Source organism: Elaeis guineensis, chromosome 9 (assembly GCF_000442705.2).
Source record: "Elaeis guineensis isolate ETL-2024a chromosome 9, EG11, whole genome shotgun sequence".
NCBI lineage: Eukaryota > Viridiplantae > Streptophyta > Magnoliopsida > Arecales > Arecaceae > Elaeis > Elaeis guineensis.
In genome coordinates, this window is record NC_026001.2 from 83,045,430 (window position 1) to 83,066,477 (window position 21,048).

A 21,048-nucleotide genomic window follows, 5' to 3' on the forward strand; every position below is an offset into this window, starting at 1 on the left:
GATAGATTTGAAAGATTGAAATATAATGTTGATGGCTATTCTAAGATTGATAGTTAAATCCTAGGCCACCTTGAGTATTAAGGTCAAAGGGATGAATTATACAACAACCATACGCCAGTAGATTTTTGAATGTTGTTTGCAATCATTTGACCTATTCGGATGTCGGATCCCATTACTAGATGATTACATCGATTAGTTTAGAAATTTATTCTTGTGCTACTGACTTAAGTTCAAACCTATGAGGCCACACTCAAAAGAAATTTCTAACTGATCATGTGGTTGATCGACGATTAGAATTGTTCAAAGATATAATCATCAATTCGATTGATGGTTAACCTTATATAAAAATAAAATAAAATAATTCACTAAGTGTTAGTGAATTATTGGAGGATCAATTAATAATTAGATTACTGATTAGCTCAATTTGATTGAGTAATGAAGTTTGGATCAAGTCTAATTGAATTTGATCTGATTAGGTTATGAGATGACCTAATGCTAAGGAAGATCAGTTTCTGATTTGATCAGAATTTGAGTTTAATTATTTTCTAATTAAATTAAGATCTAATTAATTTCTATTTAGATTAAGAATCTCTTTGTCTTTGGGTGCAACCAATTCTAAATTGGTTAGGAATCAAATTAACCACCTAAAGGAGGAGTCCCAGTCTACTGGGACTCTCACTCTCCCTTGGCCACCTCATGAGGACCAACCCACACTCTTCACATGCTTTTATATTTTGCATGAAGATTTTCCATGCCAAAAGGTTTGTCACCCCTCTATTCTCCATGCCTAAATGAGATAAAATCTATTGAAAAGGTAAGTTCAAATTTGGTTTGAATTTAATTACTTATCAAGTTAAGGTATGACCTCATCCTTATCTCTCTTGGATGCCACCTTGAGAAGGGTTCAATTTTGGCGTGTGAAAGATATAAGACATCTGAAAAAAGGGTTTTTCATGATCAAAAACTTTAGAGGGGTTGGTGAAATTGTTCACCATGGAAAAGAAAAATAAGGGGGTGCGGTCCAAGTGTGGGGCAGCAATGCATGCAGAGTCCAATGCTTCCTGGACTCTTCAAACCCTATCTACTCTTTAACACCACCTTAAGAAGACTTTTGATTTTGTGCAGCAAATCTGAGGTCCCTTTCGCTATGAGAAAGGAATTAGGGTGGGCATGAGGATTGGTGTGGGCATTGCTTTCTTGGCGTGAGAGAAAGAGGAGAGCTATCTTCTCTTTAGATGAGTGAAATCTAGGGTTCTAGGTTTGTGCCTAAGATTTTTAGGAAGAGAGAAAGATAAGAGAAGAATCTCTCCTCTACATATTTCTTCCACCACCTCATCACCACCAGGAATCCTTCATCCTTTGAAAGGTTCAAGAGATTTGAAGGAAGGATCCAAATCAGCCAGCAAGATGGTCTTCTGCGAGCTAGCACTCTCGAAGAGGTCGATCAGTTCAAGGCTTTGAGTGGACTTTCTGTAGAGGCCGGACATACTGTGCGGCTACAAGCAACCAGTGAAATTTTTTTTTATCATATTTATCAAAGTGGCAATCATTGACCTGCACTCAAGTATCGAGTTTTGAACTCAGATAGATGAAAATTTGATCTACTGCTTACATCCATACATGCAGATTTTATTTTTAAATTTTATGTATGCCATATATCATATCATAAATCCTAGAGTATGTTGATTTAATGATTAGATCATGTATATATTTGATTAATATGATTAATTCAGTTATCTTCTGCTATAATTTATTTTGAAAAATTTTTGAAATACATGTATGAAATCACCTATAGTTTTCCTTCACCATCCTCCACCATGGAAAGGTCGGACATTCATCAAGTGGCCCCATTGCCAAAGCATTTCTAACATTCACCTCTAAAATGGCTGACACCTCTGCTTACCTCAATCGAGCGACCTTCGTTAAGGCATTTGGTTGTATCATAAAGGTTGATGATGTTGGTCTCACTATCTCCTACAAAGCACGAGTGTTCAGTTCCTAGTCTGCCAAAAAACTTCCTAGGGGTAACACATTCTTTGTTGCATGTCCCCCCTTTGAGGTTGTCCAAAATCTAGCATCCATGGGGCACATTAAGGGAGATGGTTTCACACTTCTTGTGGACCATTGGGACCAGACCATCGATGGTGTTCCCCACCACCTTCGGTTCAAAGTTTTTGCTAGCCTCTTTGACCGCCACTAATCTGCTGGAATGTCAATCCGGTTGCTAGCATCATCATGAGTTTCGGGATCCCCCTTAGGGCCAGCCACTCAAGTATTAACATGGATGATCTAACTAGTTTTGATCTCCATTTTCTTTGTGAAAAACTAGAAGCCATTCTCGAGTTCATTGATGTCACATTAGGGCATTTTGTTATCGTGTTAGACTTGTGATGAACTTCTCTATCTCCTATAACCCTTTCTTTGATTAGTCATCTTTACTTAGTAATAATTGAGAGACTTAGTAGATTCAAATTGAGATTTTGGTTTGGTTCCGCCTACCATAGCCAATCCTGTGACCCTGCTCACCAAAATGGAAGCTCCTCCGATGGCAACTCTTCTAGTCGACGTAGTTCATCAAGAAGGCAAAGCTCCCATCTGGCCAGCCCCCCCAAAACCAGGTCTCTCTCCCTGTCGTAGAGCAACCAAACAGTCCTCTTCTTGATTTTTTGCTAAGAATATTTCTCTGTTAATTCAACCCAGTACTAACCCTACCCTCTATATCCTTACTGGGATACTTAAAATTGCTCTCTCTTTCCTTAAGATGGCTACCCTCCCTTCAGCCTGGGCATAAATTCAAATTTCCTCTAGAACAGTCCGATTTTTATTGAGTCTATGCCTTGTGTTGGTATGACCTGTCCTAGCCTTCCTATAAAATCTCCTCCTAAACTGATAGAGCCCCGCTCCCCGATCAGCCTGAAACTTGCCACCCTGTTCTCCCAACAACCCATTCCTGTTGCCCAAGCCTTTTCTTCCATCCTCTCGGGTCTCTCCCACGAAGCTCCTCAGCACATCAACAAGGGTAGCAACAAGCATAGTGCTAAAATCCAATCAAAAAAACTCCTATCCCTAGGTATAGCTGACTGCTCGCTCTTCATGGAAGATCTTCTCTTCATCAACTCTCTCATGGCTAGTGACATTTGCAAATTCACAGAGAAGTGTGGTATGCTCCTCCCCGATGATGATTAGGCCTCTCCAATCAAGTGTATGAAGTTGCTTACAACTAAATGCTGCCTCCTCTCTCTTAAGGCTGGAGGTTACAATGCATCTGCCTGATGTGGCTCCCTCAATGCTCCTGCTCATCCTCATTGTGTTTTGTCTCGCATCACTCATGAGCAGCTTTTTGATATACTATGTACTCTGAAGGGAGATAAGTGTCTCTTCCCTGCTTACGGCCTCTGTCAGCTTGCTCCTGAAGCTGACCCTTTATAAACAGGTTTCAGAATAGCTATCATACGTTCTGTTTCTCCTTCATCACTATACTGCTTCTCCTCTTCTGATGCAAAGCGTGCTCTTAGCCTGTACTTTCCTTTGCTTGGATATCACCAAGCTATTGTTGAGCTTGTTATTCAAATCATGAATATCCTTTTCTGGAATGTGCGGGGGTTGGGCCTCCCTGCAAAAAGATACCTCACCAAGAAACCATCAAGAGTAGTAGTAGTGTGATCTTCTGTCTCTAGAAAACCAAACTATGCCAACTTTCTCCTCTTGCAAATTATGATGGATTCCACTATCTTGCAGTTGAGAGTTCGGTAGGAGGCCTCTGAAGGGAAAATGGGTAGTTCAAAGCATAAATTTTTTAAATTTTATCGTAAAAAATAAAAGATTAAACACTTTAATCTTCTAAATATATCTTGGATTAGATCTAAACTATCAATTAAGAATCTATGATATAAAATATTTATATATAAAATCTGATATAAAATAAAAAACTGCATCGATCACATCGATGTCCTGAATCTGATCTAACCTTTAGATCACATCGATTGAGTTCAGAACTCATCACCTTTTCATGAATCAACGATCTTTGTGATTGGTAGGCATGGTAAAAGCTCTTGCTGATGTCGAGCAGCCACACAAGTCATCCAGTCTACAAATCATCTACTCCATGCTCTGATCGAATCATCCTTCATGAGGGTGCTAGCTCGCATCGAAGGCTAGATGGCTGATCCAAGCTTTTTTCTTGAGATCTCTCGAACTCCTCTAGATCAGAAGATGAAACTTTACAAGAAGGTAGTGGTGTGGGAGATTGAACAAGACTTTCTCTTATATTTTTCTTCTCACAAAATCTAGATTTGAAACCCTAGACCCTACACCTCATGCCCAAGAGGAAGAACACTTCCTCTGTTACTCACGCACGAAAGTCCAACTCACTCTCAACTTTTCATGCCCAAACTCTAAGGTTTCTCATGCCAAGAATCACTTCTAATCTCATACAAAACTGATCCCTTCTTAAGGGTGGCATCCCATAGAAGATAAGGAAAAGGTAGTTTTGGATCAAATTCAAATGTTGGTTGATCTTTATCACCAATTCAAATCAAATTTAAATTAAATTTTGAATCAAACTTTATCCTCATCTGATAAACTCAGATAGAGGTTGACCAACATCAGAATGGTATAAAAAATCTTATGCAAAAATACTTTATGTATGGAGAAAGGTGATAGCGTGAAGAGAAGAGTCTAACTCAATTTGGACTCTAGGTTTTCATTCAAATTGAAACACATTTGGACTCAAATTTAAACCAACCAATTTTTAATTAAAAAAATCAAATATGACATAAAAAAGCTTCTGGCATGAGAAATATTTATATAAATTTTTTTTTTGCATGAAGAATAAGAGGACGCAGATAAAGGAGGTGCAAGGGATTTGAATTCAAATTATTTTTTTATCTAATTGGATTCTTAACCCAACCAAATTAGGTTAGACCTAATTGATCCACTAAATCTAATCAATTAGATAGCAAATAGTCTCGATTAAATTCTAATCAAATCAAAAATTAATCAAGCTCAAATCCTGATCAAATCAGAAATCGAACACCTTTAACGATTAGATCATCTCATAACCTAATCGGGTCAAATAAATTGAATTCAATTCAATTAGATTTGATCCAAACCTCAATGCTCAATCAAATTAAGTTAATTAATAATCTAATTACTAATCAATCCTCCTATAATTCATCAACAATTAGCGAATTGATTTATTATAATTTTTATACAAGTTAATTATCAATCGAATTGACTGTTTTATCCCAAAATAATTCTTAATCATCGATCAGCTATATGATCAGTCAAAAATTTTTTTTGAGTGTGACCCCATAGGTTCGAACCTAAGTCGACAGTATAGAAATAATCTTCTTATACCAATCAAAATGATCATCTAGCAATAATACCCGATATCTGGATAGATCGAAAGATTACAAAGCATCATTTAAGAATGTATTGGCATATGGTATCGTATAATTCATCCCTTTGACACAAATACTTAAGATGACCTAGGGTTTAACTGTCAACCCTGATATAGTCATCCACATTGTATTTCAATTTTCAAAATTCATCACTTGGATTATCCCAATCAAGATTTTACTGAATTGAAACACATTGATATATTAACCCCTACTATTCGGAGGGGTCAATTCCATCTTGACTCACACACCAACTTTTCAAGTACTTGATTGTACCCAAAAATCTTTCATCACTGAATTAAAAATTAAGTAGTCCGGCACCAAAGTATAGTGAGTTGCTTGCAAGTCACTGTAGTGATCTCAGATCGGAGGGACACTTATATTCATATCCTTCGTGAGCTACTCTTGACAGTAGAGTGCTCAGCAGTTGATCATATTCAGTGAAATATACTCCTACATCTCACTTGCATGCCATGCCAGTGTCTCCATACTCTTTGGTTAAGAGGACAACCAACGTACATGGCACACAACGATCTATACATGATATAGCTATCATCCTAATAATAGTATATTATTTGATCATGAACTTAAGATTTAAGAACTAAACTATATATCCTCCTATATCAAATCAAATAGTCCTAAGAACTTCATCACATAACAGGAGCTCAAAATAAGATGTACACAGTGATGAAAAAAATTAAATAATAATAATTTATATATAATTATAATAATAAGCTCAACCATCAACAGACTGATGATTAACTTTGGAATATAATTTTCAACAACTCTCACTTGGACTAAAGTCAATCGGTACAGTATCATATACCCATCTTTGATTTATAGTCTTTGAACTCCTTGACTCCGAGGGTTTTAGTAAATGGGTCGATCAGATTCCCTTTCTGTCAATCTTCTGAAGCTCGACGTCATCTCGATCCATGATCTCCCAGACCAAGTGGTAGCGATGCAGAATATGCTTGATTTGCTGATGTGACTTCAATTCCTTCACTTGAGCAATGGCGCCAGTGCTGTCACAGTACAACAAGACGAGGCCATCAAGGGAGGGTGCCACTCCGAGCTCGTTGATGAATTTTCATAACCACACAGCTTTCTTCGCAACATTAAAGTCGCGATATATTCCACCTCACAAGTAGAGTTGGCCATAGTGTGTTGCTTGAAACTCTTCCAGCAGATTGCTCCACTGTTCAGAATATAAATATATCCTGACGTGCTCTTGCTGTCATCATGATCTGACTGAAAATTAAAATCTGTAAACTCCATAAATTTTAAGTTGGATTCTCCATAGATAAGCCATTGATCTTTAGTATTTCTCAAATACTTAAGGATGGTCTTTACGACCTTCCAATGGTTCTCACCTAGATCGGACTGGTATCTACTCATTACCCTCGTGAGTATGCCACATCCGATCATGCACATATCATGGCATATATAATAGATTCTACTATCGAAGTATATGGAATTCTATTCATATGCTCTCTCTCTTGAGTTGTCGGACAATCACTCTTTGAGAGAAAAATTTTTTGGCCTATCAGAAGATGGCCTTTCTTGGATTTCTCCATGTTGAACCTTTTCAACACAGTATCAATATACGTCGACTAGGATAATCCAAGCAATCTTTTAAATCTATCTCTATAGATCTTCATCCCAAGGATGAAAGATGCTTCTCCCAAGTTTTTCATGGAGAACTGTGATGACAACCAAACTTTTATTCTCTATAATGCAGGAATATCATTCTCAATTAGAAAAATATCATCCATATATAAAATAAGAAATACTATCATAGAGTTATTAACCCACTTGTATATATAGGATTCTTCTCCATTCTTAATAAAGCCATACATTCTGATCACTTTATCAAAATGCATGTTCCAACTCCGAGATGCTTTCTTAAGTCTATAAATAGACCTCTGAAGCTTGCACACCTTAGACTCATCTGGGATATGAAACTTTTAGGTTGTATCATATACATCTCTTCTTCTAGCTCTCCATTTAAGAAGACTGTTTTCATATCTATTTGTCAAATTCATAATCCAGATATGCTGCTATCGCAAGTATGATCCGAATGGACTTGAGTATTGCCACAGGAGAAAATATCTCATCATAGTCAATACCATAGCACTAACGATAACCGTTGGCAACCAGACGATTTATAGATCTCCACCTTTCCGTCTGTGCCCATCTTCTTTTTGAAGATCCACTTACACCCTATGGATTTTATCCCTTCAAGTGGATCAACCATTATCCATATATTGTTGATTTCATGGACTCCATTTTGAATTTCATGGCTTCCAACTATTTATCAGAGTCAGACCTCTGCATCGCATCCATATGGATGATCGGATCCTCATTGTTCTCATCAAGTTCAACTGGATCACCGTTCTAGACTAAAAAATTATAGTATCTATCCAGTTGATGTGGTACCCTACTGGATCTCCTTAAAGATGTTTCTATAATAGATTTTGGATTTAATCTAATCAAGTCCAACTCTATGGATTTACTAGATTGTGTCGATTTTTTCACCAATCGAACTTCATCAAATTCAATCTTTGAGACATTAGTTTCTTCTCCAAGGAACTCCTTTTCTAGAAAGACTGCTCTATTACTGACAAACACCTTCTATTTATCAACAAGGTAAAAGTAATACCCTTTGGTCTCTTTTAGATATTCTACAAACAGACACTTGTCAGACCTAGGCTCAAGCTTGTCAGTTTTCAAATATTTGACATAAGTTAGATATCTCCAAACCCTAAGGTGAGAGAGTACTGGCTTACCCTCTATCCATATCTCATGTGGTGTTTTACTTACGGACTTACTCAAAATTTTATTTAAAATATAACAAGCTGACTCGAGTGCATATCCCCAAAAGAAGATCGACAGACTTGCAAAGCCTATCATGGATCGAACCACATCTAATAAGGTTCGATTTCTCCTTTTCGATACATCATTATGCTGTGGTGTTCCAGAAGGGTCTATTGCGAGAGAATCTCATTCTTTTTATGTCAGAAACTCACTAGAGAGGTATTCTTCTCTTCGATCGGATCGAAGAGTTTTAATACTCTTTTTATTTTATTTTTCTACTTTATTACAGAATTATTTAAACATTTCAAATGATTCTGACTTATGTGTCATTAAGTAACATGCCCATACCTCGATAGATCATCTGTAAATGTAATAAAATAATACTATCTATCTCTGACACTGGTTCTCATCGGTCCACATACATCAGTATGTATCAGATCTAGAACTTCACTAGCTTACTCATCTTTTTTAGTAAAAGATGACTTGATCATTTTTTTAAGAAGACAGGACTCACAGGTTGAAAGTGATTCACAATTACTGACTTCTAAGATTTTCTCTTGTATCAACCTATTTATTCTGTTCTTGTTAACATGACCTAACCTATAGTGCCAAAAGTAGATATTGGAGACATCACTAATTCTAGAGCATTTGCTAGATATGTACATTATACTAATAAGTTGTGATAATATGTAAATACTATTGTTCAGCTGTCCATTTATTATATTAACACCATTCATAATAATATTAAAATTATTTTATTTTATTAAAATTTTATAACCGTACATAACCAAAAGGCCTATAGAAATAATATTCAATAAAAATAAAGAACAAAAATGATATTCACTAAGAACAATTATATTGGACTTGAATACGAGCTTAACAGTCCTAACGTTAGAACTGAAACTGATCTTCCATCTCCAATATTAAGGAACCTTTCGCCTTCAAATCTCTTACTAACTTGCAAATCCTGCAACTAATTATAAATATTAAAAGGACTTTTGATATCTAATATCCAGATAGTAGAATCACAAATTGAAAAATTACAAGATGTTATCATATAATTATCTTGTTCGACAATAACTTATTTCTTTCTCGACCTGTTCGGATCCAAGGAGGCAATGTACTGAGGACAGTTTCTCTTCTAGTACCCCTACTTTCTATAGCAGAAGTATTCTACCTGACTTTGATCGGACTTTGGTTTTTTGATCTGACTGGACTTGGGTACCCCAGCACTTTGCATCCTTTTCTTGTTCTTCTTTTCTTTCTTAAAGGGTCGATGTCCAGAAGAAGACCCTCCTACAACATTCACCGACTCCTTATGGAGCTAGTGATCCTTCTCAAAATTTAGCAGCAACCCCAGTAAACCGTGATAGTTGACCGTAGGCTTTGTCATTCAAAAATAAGTAAGAAAAGGAAGGTGGGACTTGGGCAGAGAGTTTAGAATGGCATCTTTTTCTAGTTGCTCATGCCAGGGAAAGCCAGCTTGCTTAAGCACTCAATCATCTCGATCATGTACAGTACATGATCGATGACTGATGCTCATTCCCTTATTCAAGCATTGAAGATGGCACAACTAGTCTTATACCTCTCAACGTCATCGGGTGTGTCAAAGAACTCGTTCAATATTTGCAACATGTCCTATGGCTGAGCATTCTCGAAATGATAGCTAAACTCATCATTCATTGCCACCAACATAATACAATGAACTATAGTTCGGTTATTGAGCCACTTCTGATAAGTGTCTCTGACCGTGCTACGTACGTTCAGAGCTAACTCCTCGGGTGCCAAATCTATCAACACATACAAGATCCATTCATGCTCCAGGACTATTTTGAGCTTTTGACACCAGCTATCAAAAATTGATCCCATCAATTTATCACTATCTAATAGTGATCGGAGCAATAAGGTGGTGGCCATAACTATAAAAGAAAAATCGAAACCTAATTAGTATATGAATTGATTAAGCCTAAAGATATGGATTTTAGTGTAAAGATTTTCTCACTATTTTATTCAAATTGATAGCCTCTACCTCTAATTTGAAGAATTACACTAATTTCTTAGTGGGTACTAAAATTCACATGGACTGTACATGGGCCGAGTGTGGCTCGACCAACCCCTGTGCATCCATGGGTAGGTTCTTAACCAATTATTTCATCAAATAATTTTTACCATTCAATTTTGCCTCAGACACCTCTTCAGCAGGCGTGTGGTGCCTCCACTGAAAATTTTAGTTAGGTCCAACCATTAACATATCAAAATTTAGTGCATCTAACAAACAAGTGATCAGACCCGAGTGTGGCTCGACCAACCTGACCATCATCAAAAAGATACAATTAAATCAATATATTATGAATGATAATTTCGATAGTCAGATGAGCACTAGCGTGTGGTGCCTCTAATGATCATCTAAACTATTAGACCTATTATCATCCAACTTAATGGGAGGCTATGATTTAGTTATCACCATAACTATTTTATTTTTAGGACCTAACAATTTTAGAAGATTTAATTAGTTAAATTGAGAGATGAGAAAAGACTTGATCAGTTAATTTTAATCCTCCCACTGACTTCACTAAGTCAGATTAAAAAAGATTAGGTATAAGTTGGTCTAGCTAACCAATCATAAATTCTTCCACTGACTTCACCAAGTCATGAAGATGACTCAAGATAGATTGAACTAGGGGCACCTAAATCAGTCATATCAATTTTTTAGTTAGCATGGATCAATCCCAATCATTAAGTGATCTAATCAAAATATAATTCATCATGTTAGCCAAGTAAGTGAGATCAATGAAAAAGATATGCCATTAACTCGACATAGATTCAATCTATGCGAGTAGCTTCCAATTAATGACCATCAATCAAAGCTGCCATATTTATCTTAGACACCAACTGGTTAGTCATTTTTAATTTGATCAACTTATAGACTTGGGTTCAACCACAGAGCTACGATCAAAATCTATATTGGTCTAATCAAAGATATGGATTTAACCAACTATAACTATTGAAATTGATCAAGAGAAGAAATTGACCCAATCAGAATTAATTTTTAATTGGATTTGATCAATTACTAACATGGTCCATTATCAATAATTTCTAATCCTAGATCTAATTCAGTTCAATGTACTTGACTCGAGCTAACCTATTAACCCATGAATTATAAAATTAATTTCTTAGATCTTTGATTCTCAAATCTAGATTGCTTAATTTTCAATTAAATTTTGGACTGACATGGGTTCGGGTTTGATGTTTGAAAATAGTTTTTAATTTTATAAAATATTTTTACAATCAATCATCTAATAATCAAAATATTAATTTTAGATCTAATATATATTATTTTATATCTAAAATAAAATTTTAAAATTTTTTTCGTTGTTCATCATTATGGAAAAGACTGCGTAGCACTTCTACACGCCATAGGAGATCCCATCGAATGGATAAATAGAGTTGTAAAACTCTGATTTCTCCTATGACTGGATGGCTATGAGATCTATCCAATTAGATTACTATACTATTTAAATTTTAAATTAATTATTTAGATCTAATTTAAATAATTAAAATCAGATTTTATAAAAATTAGCATAAACTAGGATAACCTTTGCACTGTAAGGGGTAAACCTTGCAGCAGGACAACCTTATATCAATTTATACGATTAGATCTATAATTAATTTTAAATCTAAATTATAGATCTAAATATATGTAATATCAAGTTATATGCAAAAAATTTATATCATAAGAAACTGTGCTCTGATACCAATTGAAAGAAAAATAGATAGTTCAAAGCATATATTTTTAAAATTTTATAGTAAAAAATAAAAAATTAAATATTTTAATCTTTTAAACATGCCTTAGATCAAATCTAAACTACTAATTAAAGGTTTATGATATAAAAAATTTATATATAAAATATGATATAAAATAAAAAATTATATTGATCACATTGATGTCCTGAATCTGATCTAACCTTTAGATCACATCAGTTGAGTTCAAAACTCATCATCTTTTTATGGATCGATGATCTCCACTACTGATAGATATAGTATGAAGCTCTCATTGATGTTGAGCAGTCGCACAGATCGTCCAACCTCTACATATCATCCACTCGAAGCCCTAATCGGATCTTTCTTCGCGAGAGTGCTAGCTCGTGTTGAAGGCTCTAGATAGCTGATCCAAGCTCCTTTCTTTGGATCTCCTGAAGTTTTTTAGATCAAAAGATGAAGCTTTACAAGGAGGTGATATGTGAGAGATTGAACAAGACTCACCCTTGTATTTTTTTTCTTGCAAAATCTAGAGTTAAAATCCTAGACCCCACACCTCACACTCGGGAGGAAGAACACTTCCTCTGTTTCTCACGCATGGAAGCCCAACCCACTCTCAACTTTTCATACCCCAACTCTCAGATTTCTCATGCCAAAAATCACTTCTAATTTTATACAAAATTGATCTCTTCTTAGGGGTGGCATCCCATGGAAGATAAGGATAAGGAAAAGATAGTTTTAGTTCAAATTCAAATATTGTTTGATCCTTATCACCAATTCAAATCAAATTTGAATTAAATTTTGAACTAAACTTTATCCTTATTTTATAAACTTAGAGAGAAGTCAACCAACATCAGAATGATGTAAAAAATTTATGCAAAAATACTTTATGCGTAGAGAAAGGTGATGGCGTGAAGAGAAGAGTCCAACTCAATTTAGACTCTAGGTTTTTATTTAAATTCAAACTCATTTGAACCCAAATTTAAACCAACCAATTTTTAATTTAAAAAAAATAAATATGAATATGGAAAAGCTTCTGACCATGAGAAAAATTTATGTAAAAAATTTTTCTCATGTGAAGAATAAGAGGGCATAGATAAAGGAGGAGCAAGGGATTTGAATTCGAATTATTTTCTCATCTAATTCGATTTTTAACCCAACCAAATTAGGTTAGACCCAATTAGACCACTAAACTTAATATAATTAGATAGCAAATAGTTTTAATTAAATTTTAATCAAATTAAAAATTAATCAAGCTCAAGTCTTGATCAAATCAAGAATCGAATACCCTTAGCGATTAGGTCATCTCATAACCTAATCGGGTCAAACCAAATTGAATTCAATTCAATTAGATTTGATTCAAACATCAATACTCGATCAGATTGAACTAATTAGTAATCTAATTATAATCAATCCTCCTATAATTTATCAACAATTAGTGAATTGATTTATTATAACTTTTGCATAAGGTTAATCATCAAGCGAATTGACTATTTTACTCTAGAATGATTCTTAATCATCGATCAGCTATATAATTAGTCAGAAATTTTTTTTGAGTGTGACCCCATAAGTTCGAACCTAAGTCAATAGTATAAGAATAATCTTTCTATACCAATCAAAGTGACCATCTAGCAATGATACCCGACATCCGAATAAGTGAAAAGATTGTGAAGCATCATTCAAGAACCTATTAACATATGGTTATCATATAATTCATTCTTTTGATCCAAATGCTCAAGGTGACCTAGGATTTAACTATTAACCTTGATATAGTCATCCATATTGTATTTTAATTTTTAAAATCTATCATATGGATTACTACGGTCGAGATTTTACTGAATTAAAATACACTGATATATTAACTCCTACTTATTTGAAGGGGTCAATTCCATCTTGACTCACACACCAACTTCTCAAGTACTTGACTGTGCTCAGAAATCTTTCATTACTGAATTAAAAATTCAGATAGTCTAGCACCAAAGCACAGTGAGTTGCTTGCAAGTCACCATGGTGATCTCAAGTCAGAGGGATACTTATATCCACATCCTTCGTGAGCCACTCTTGACGGTAGAGTGCTCAACAGTTGGTCACGTTCAGTGAGATGTACTCCTACATCTTACTTTCATACCATGCCAGTGTCTCCATACTCCTTGGTTAAAAGGACAACCAACGTACATGGCATACAATGACCTATACTTGATATAGCTATCATCCTAATAATAGTATATCATTTGATCGTAAACTTAAGGTTTAAGGACTAAATGATATATCCTTCTATATCGAATCAAATAGTCCTAAGAACTTCATCACATAACAGAAGTTCAAAATAAGATGTACATAGTGATGAAAAAATTAAATAATATTTATTAATTTAATAATTTATATATAATTATAATAATAAGCTCAACCATCAACAGACTGACGATTGGCTTTGAGATATAATTTCCAATAGCCTCCTCACAAATTGAAATCAAAATAGAGTAGATGGACGACTACACCTTAGTGGTCGTTTCATGTTGAGCACTGAGTTTTCACTGAAAAATTCTGCATCAAAGTTTATTATCACAAATGTTTATGGGCCATATGAGCATTCCCTCAATAGGTGTTCTTCTTTGAACTTCATGCCATAGATCTCTCCTCCCGTCTTCCTTCAACATTGATTGGTGATTTCAATGCCACAAGATTTTGCTCTGAGAGAGCAGGCATTGTAGAAATCTCTTCTTTCTTGCAGAATGAATTCATCTTCTCCTTAGGACTCGTAGAAATCAACTTACCCTTGCACAGATTTACCTAGTCTAACTTCAGAGAGCAACCAAGTTTGGCAAAACTCGATCCATGTCTTGTCTCGTTAAACTGTCACAACAGTTTTCCCACCTCTTCTCTCCCTCCCCTTCCTTGGATAATGTTAGATCACATCCCATTATTCCTATCAACAGAAATAGTGTTCCCTTGCCCTGTACCTTTCAGGAAACCATTCTGATATGAAAACTTTTGGGAATTGTATGATGGATTCGATCAATTGATAAAAAAAATGGTGGTCCGAATCTCTAACTTCAAATGATGGTGCCGCAAATATTGTTCTTCAATTTAGGTACCTACATGCAAATCTCCAAGTTTGGAGTAAATCTACTGTCGGTAACATCTCTTATAGCATAAAGTCCATTTTCGATCAAATAAATGATCTCGATATGCTGCAAGATCAAAGAACTCTTGACACAATAGAACGCGCTGCAAGGGTTGAGCTTAAGCTTCAGTTGGATTCCTTCCTAAAACAAGAAGAGATCATGTGGAACCAAAGATCTCGCTCTTCTTGGCTACGTGAAGGGAATAAAAACACCAAGTTCTTTCATATTTTGACCTCAAATCGAATGAGGAAGAATCAGATCCTAAAAATTCATCATGAAAATAAAGTACTCAGGACTCAGTCGGACATCGAACAGGCTTCCTCTCGTTCTAGCAATCTCTTCTCAGAACTCTGGTAGTTAAACAAGCAGGCATCGACTGGGGAAAGCTATACCCCGGACCCCCATCTGACTTGTCCTCATTAATCTCTCCATTCACTATTGAGGAAATCAAAATAGCAGTGTTTAGCCTGGCTAAGAACAAATCCTCTAGTCCTGATAGCTTTCAGATTTCCTTCTACCAGAAATATTGGGGCTATATTAGCAAGGATATTTGTAAATTATTCTTAGATTTCTATGGGGGGGAATGTGATCTTTCTAAGCTTAATTACACTTACATTTCACTGATTCCCAAAAATTCTGATAGACTTCAGGCCAATAAGTATCAAAAATGGGATGATTAAGATTATATCCAAAGTGCTGTCGAATAGACTATAGAAAAAATTGGAAGAACTAGTGTTCGACTGTCAATCTGCTTTTGTTAAGGATGCCTAATCTTCGAGAGCTACATCTCTACAGTTGAACATATCACATATACTAAGCACTCCAAACTCCTTGCCATACTTTGCAAAATTGCTTTTGAGAAAGTGTTCGATAGTATTTCGTGAGAATTTTTACTTGACCTCCTACTTCACAGAGGTTTCGACATTAAATGGATAGACTGGGTGAAATCTCTCCTAGCCACCTCCAATTTTGCCTTGGTCATCAACAATTTTGTAGGCAATTGGTTCCATAATCAAAGAGGGTTAAAGCAAGATAACCCCCTTGATGCGTGTCGTAGCACACCAAAATTAACCTTACTCACTACGATGTAGATAGGATGAGTCGGGATCGTATCTGTAGATATCTTAGTTAATTATTTCAAAAACTTAAAAGAAAAAAATAAAAAATTATAAAAAATTAAGAAAAAAATAAAAAAATTATAATAAAAATATTTTTTATTGATCAAATAAAGAAGCATACATAAAGAAAAAAAATAAAAGTGAGATACAAGATAATTTAACCAGATCGATCTTCTAGCTACGTCCGATGGTAGATGTGTCTCTTTGAATCTTTTATCTTCCTTCATGCAGACAGCAATAGGATGATTGAAAGGTTTGGTCTAGGAACTCCAAGGAAGAAAAGTAGATGAAAGTATAGGAATACGGAAAAGAAAGGTAGCAGCACTAGGATTAGGACCTCTCCTAGATTTAATGAAAGACATGCTAGGGTTAAAACCTCTCCTAGACCTTTTGGAATATGGGGAAGGGATCTATGGAAAAGTATGGTGGTGGCAAGAAAGAAGAAGATGGGTTGCTAGGGTTAGTACCTCACCTAATCTTATGGATAAGAGAGAAAGAAGGAGAAAGAGAGGGCAACTTAGAAAGAAACTTAGGCGTTGGCTTGATGGAGAAGAAAAGGAGGGGATGATCTCCATAAGAAGGCTAACAATCAAAAGATAGAGGTCTTAGGACACTATTGATAGAGTGGGAGGTAGGGCGTTAGGGCTTTGTTGTGGGGTGCAATAAAAGGAAGAGAGGGGACATATATTTGTGTAAGAGAGAAGGGGGAAGGGAGTGTGGGATATAGGGCATGCCTAAGAAGTTTCACCATGAGATGAATAGGGGCGACAATGAGGAGATATGGAATAATAAGATTTCATGAAAAGAGAGATGGGAGCATGAATAAGGACCCTTAGATCTTCATATTGCTTCTCCTCCATTGATTAGTAAGTCATGTTCATACTGGATCTTCATGAAGAGTGATTTTTTAATCTGAGCCCTTGATATTTAAATCGTATTCACACTTGATCCCATTTATCTTCTAATTTGTGCCCTTGATTGAAGAGGTTGCTTCTTGACCATTGATGAGTGAGTCGTGTTCACATTTGAATATGAGCTGGTTGCCTAGTTCACTCAAATTTGATTCAATTTAAGTCCAATTTGAATTGTATGAACCCAAACTCTCAATCATCTGCACAATAGACTAAAAAGTATCAAATTCTTAATAAATAAAGAATAATTAAATAGAATTGTATGCCTCTAGTGATTTAATTCAAATGTTCATCATACCCTCTAACTTGAACTTTACTTGTCTTCGAGTAAAATATTAGTGTGTACCAAATTTTTTTTGAATTGAAAGTTATCCTAAGCATTCTTAATGGCAGTGGATATCTGGCCAGACTATTAAAGAGATACTTCGTTAGACTACTAATTCGATCTAGTTAGTGATCGAGTGTTAGCCATTAAAATTTTTAGAGATCTTCTTTCACCAACTCCCCACTCTACTCTTTAAGCCCTCTAATTTGATGTGAGCTGGATTTATTTTCTTTTTATAATTTAATCTCCTTATTATCTATTTTTTTATTATATATATATTTTTAAGAAGAGTCTAGTGCAATGTTTTAGCCTCTTTAGCCTTCTAGTTGACCCTTGTAGCAAGCTTTCAGATAATGACTCTCGAACAAGATGGCTTTAGGATACTAAATATAAAATATCCCTCGAACTTATTTGCTCAAATCAAATAGGCTACAAGTTAAAGCTAGCCTTACAATAGAGCATCTTTGTCTTTCATACCTTTTGATACAAAGCTTGATGCTTGCTTAGGCAAAGAGACCTGATTACTCAGTGAGAAGTACTTAGAAACTATTTTATTTTAAAAATAATTTTTATTTTATGAAGAAATATATAGTTACTCTACACAAGTTCATAGGAAGTAAACTCTTCTTTGATGCTGGTAGAAGGAATTAAAAGTGCTCACAAAAAAAATATTTATATTCTAAATTTAACTCTTTATTGAATTTTCTTAGTACTTGATCCCTCAGTATCTTACAAACTCTCTAATCTATGCATCAATTTATTTTAAAAAAATACTTGGTTCAACTCAATTTTTAAGCACAATCGAATGTCTAACCACTAAATACTAACTTATTTAAAGACTTTATTAAATTAATTATCTCCCTCCCAACTTAATTTTTATTATCCCCAATGGAAGAAGAGAATCATAATAAAGCTAAAATAAAATATAATAAGAAGGAATACCACCTGAGTTTGATGTATGCATTCATTATTGGGTGTGGTGTGTTCTTGACATTAGCTAGCGTGAATGTTGTGCTCTCTCCAACTTGGCTAGCTAATTATCTTTCTCAGAGATTCATATGAAATGAAAAGAAACTAAAAAAAAATTATATAAACTGGGTTACCTCCCAACAAGCGCTAAGTTTAACGTCTTCAATCAAACTTATATTAAGATTACTTTTAAGAAACTGGATTGCCTCTCAATAAGTGCTAAATTTAACATCTTTAATCAGATGCTATAAAGGGATCCTACCTCTAACTAACTTAGGTAAGTCTCTCAAGCTTCAAAAGGACAAGACCAATCAGGAGGCCTTGTCATCATGGTAGAAAAACATCTGTAGAGTGTTATACGATGATTAGTTTGGACCAAAAGAGTGTACTGGGAAAGCATGCAATGCCAGGGACTAATAATATTCTGATAATTTTTCTAATAATTAGAAAGAGATTGTGTTTATTGAACTGAGATTATGGTTGGTAATTTAAGAGTTTCTTTACTTATAACCTTATATACTCTAATCCCTATCTCAGATATGATATGTTTCGGTAAAATCTCTTTCCAGTCTATAGCATGGTATTTTTTTCAATTTAACATTAAACCTGTCTATTGGGTTTCGATTATGCAGTAGAATATGAATTTAAAAAATTTTTATACATGCATATCGAAAGCTTTAACAACTAAAACTGTCAAATCGAAATCCAAATCTTAGACTCACCTTGTAGATGTCAAACAAAACAATATCCAGCATGCAAAGAGATTGAAATTTATACTTTCTCTAATGAGTAGTATGGTAAGAAGGTGATCTCCATGAGACTCCAAAATAAAATTCCTTCAATGGTGATCCACACGAAAGTTGGTCAAAGTCCTTCCCAACTGATGCACTGCCGCAGACTTTTCTTCATAAGAACATTATCGGCTTCGAACTCGATGAACAATCACACCAATACTCAGTTGCTTTCGATTTTGCCACTAGGATCATGCCAAAAGAATTCTCTCCAAAAGTCTCAGAACCTAGGATTTGATTTTGTGCTCTAACATATGAAAAAATCAAATCCTAGGACAAGCTCACAACATTTGCTATTTTTCTCACCACCCTTCTTTCTATTTTTTCCTCCTAATTTTTTTTTAGAAAAAAATCAATCCCTTATTGATCACTCACAACCTCTATGCATATTTTATCATATCCAGAACACCCGATACAAGGATCAGAGAACTAAGTTAGAAAGTGAACCAAAATATAGATTCATGTACACAAAGTACCATGGTGATCTCAGGTCAAAAGATCACTTACACAACTCTCACTAGAGATCAATCAGTTGATATATAAATAAGACTCTATCAGATATTCTCTCATAGGTCTATTCAGTGAACTCATTCTCTAATAAGCACTCATATTTTTGTATTAGTATCACCACATAAGAGGTTGTGAGATCAACCACCCTCATCACTGAGCATACATAAGACATGCCAGTCTTATCGGTATCATTGATCCTCGACTCAATAAATCAATGACTAAAAATATTTTAGGTCATGACTATCAAGAATTTAGGTCCCACTAGTATGATCTCATCATGATCCTAAAACCATTGTCCAGATCTATGTAGTTCATTATAATCTTAAAAACAATAATAAGATGCAGCATATAATGAATCGAGAAGCTTATTTTATTAAATAACAATATCAATTATATAAGTTTAGAAGATAAATTACAGAAAATATCCGATCACATTCCATATGTGATTGACTTGTAGGACATTATTCTTTCAATCTCTCACTTGCACTAAAGCCAATCGCCTCTATATTTGATGCCTATGCAATCAAGGTGACGATCAAACTACTGTAATGATAAGGTCTTAGTGAATGGATCCACTATATTGTTCTTAGTATCAACTCGCTCTATGATCGCATCATATCTTTTGACTATCTCCCGAATGAGGTGGAACCATCTTAAGATGTGCTTGGATTTATAATGAGATCTCAGTTCCTTGGCTTGAGCAACTGTCCTAGTATTGTCACAATAAAGGGGCACTGGTTGTTCAATCCTCGAACCATAACCAATTCTGAGATGAACTTCTTCACCCAGATGGCCTCCTTAGCAGCCTCACTAGCAGCAAGGTACTTAGCCTCAGTGATTGAGTCAGCAACAGTTTACTATTTGAAACTCTTCCAACTTACTGCTCCACCATACAGGGTGAACACATATCCAGATATGGACCTGCTATCATCCGGATCATATTGAAAACTAGAGTCAGTATAATATTTTAGTTTTAAATCAGATCCACCATATATGAGAAAAATATCTCTAGTCTTTTTCAAGTACTTGAGTATGTTTTTTACAGCTTTTCAATAATCCTCCTCGGGATCTGCCTGAAATCTGCTTACAATGCCCAAGGCATAAGCAACATTAAGCCTAATACACAACATAGCATACATTATTGATCCTACAGCCGAAGCATAAGGAATAGAACTCATTCTATTTCTTTCTTCAGGTATTTTAGGAGACATCTTCTTAGAGAGTTGTACGCCATGACCCATGAGCAAGTAACCTCTTTTACTTCCCTCCACATTGAACCTCTTCAACAGAAGGTCTATGTATCTAGACTGGGATAAGCCAAGCA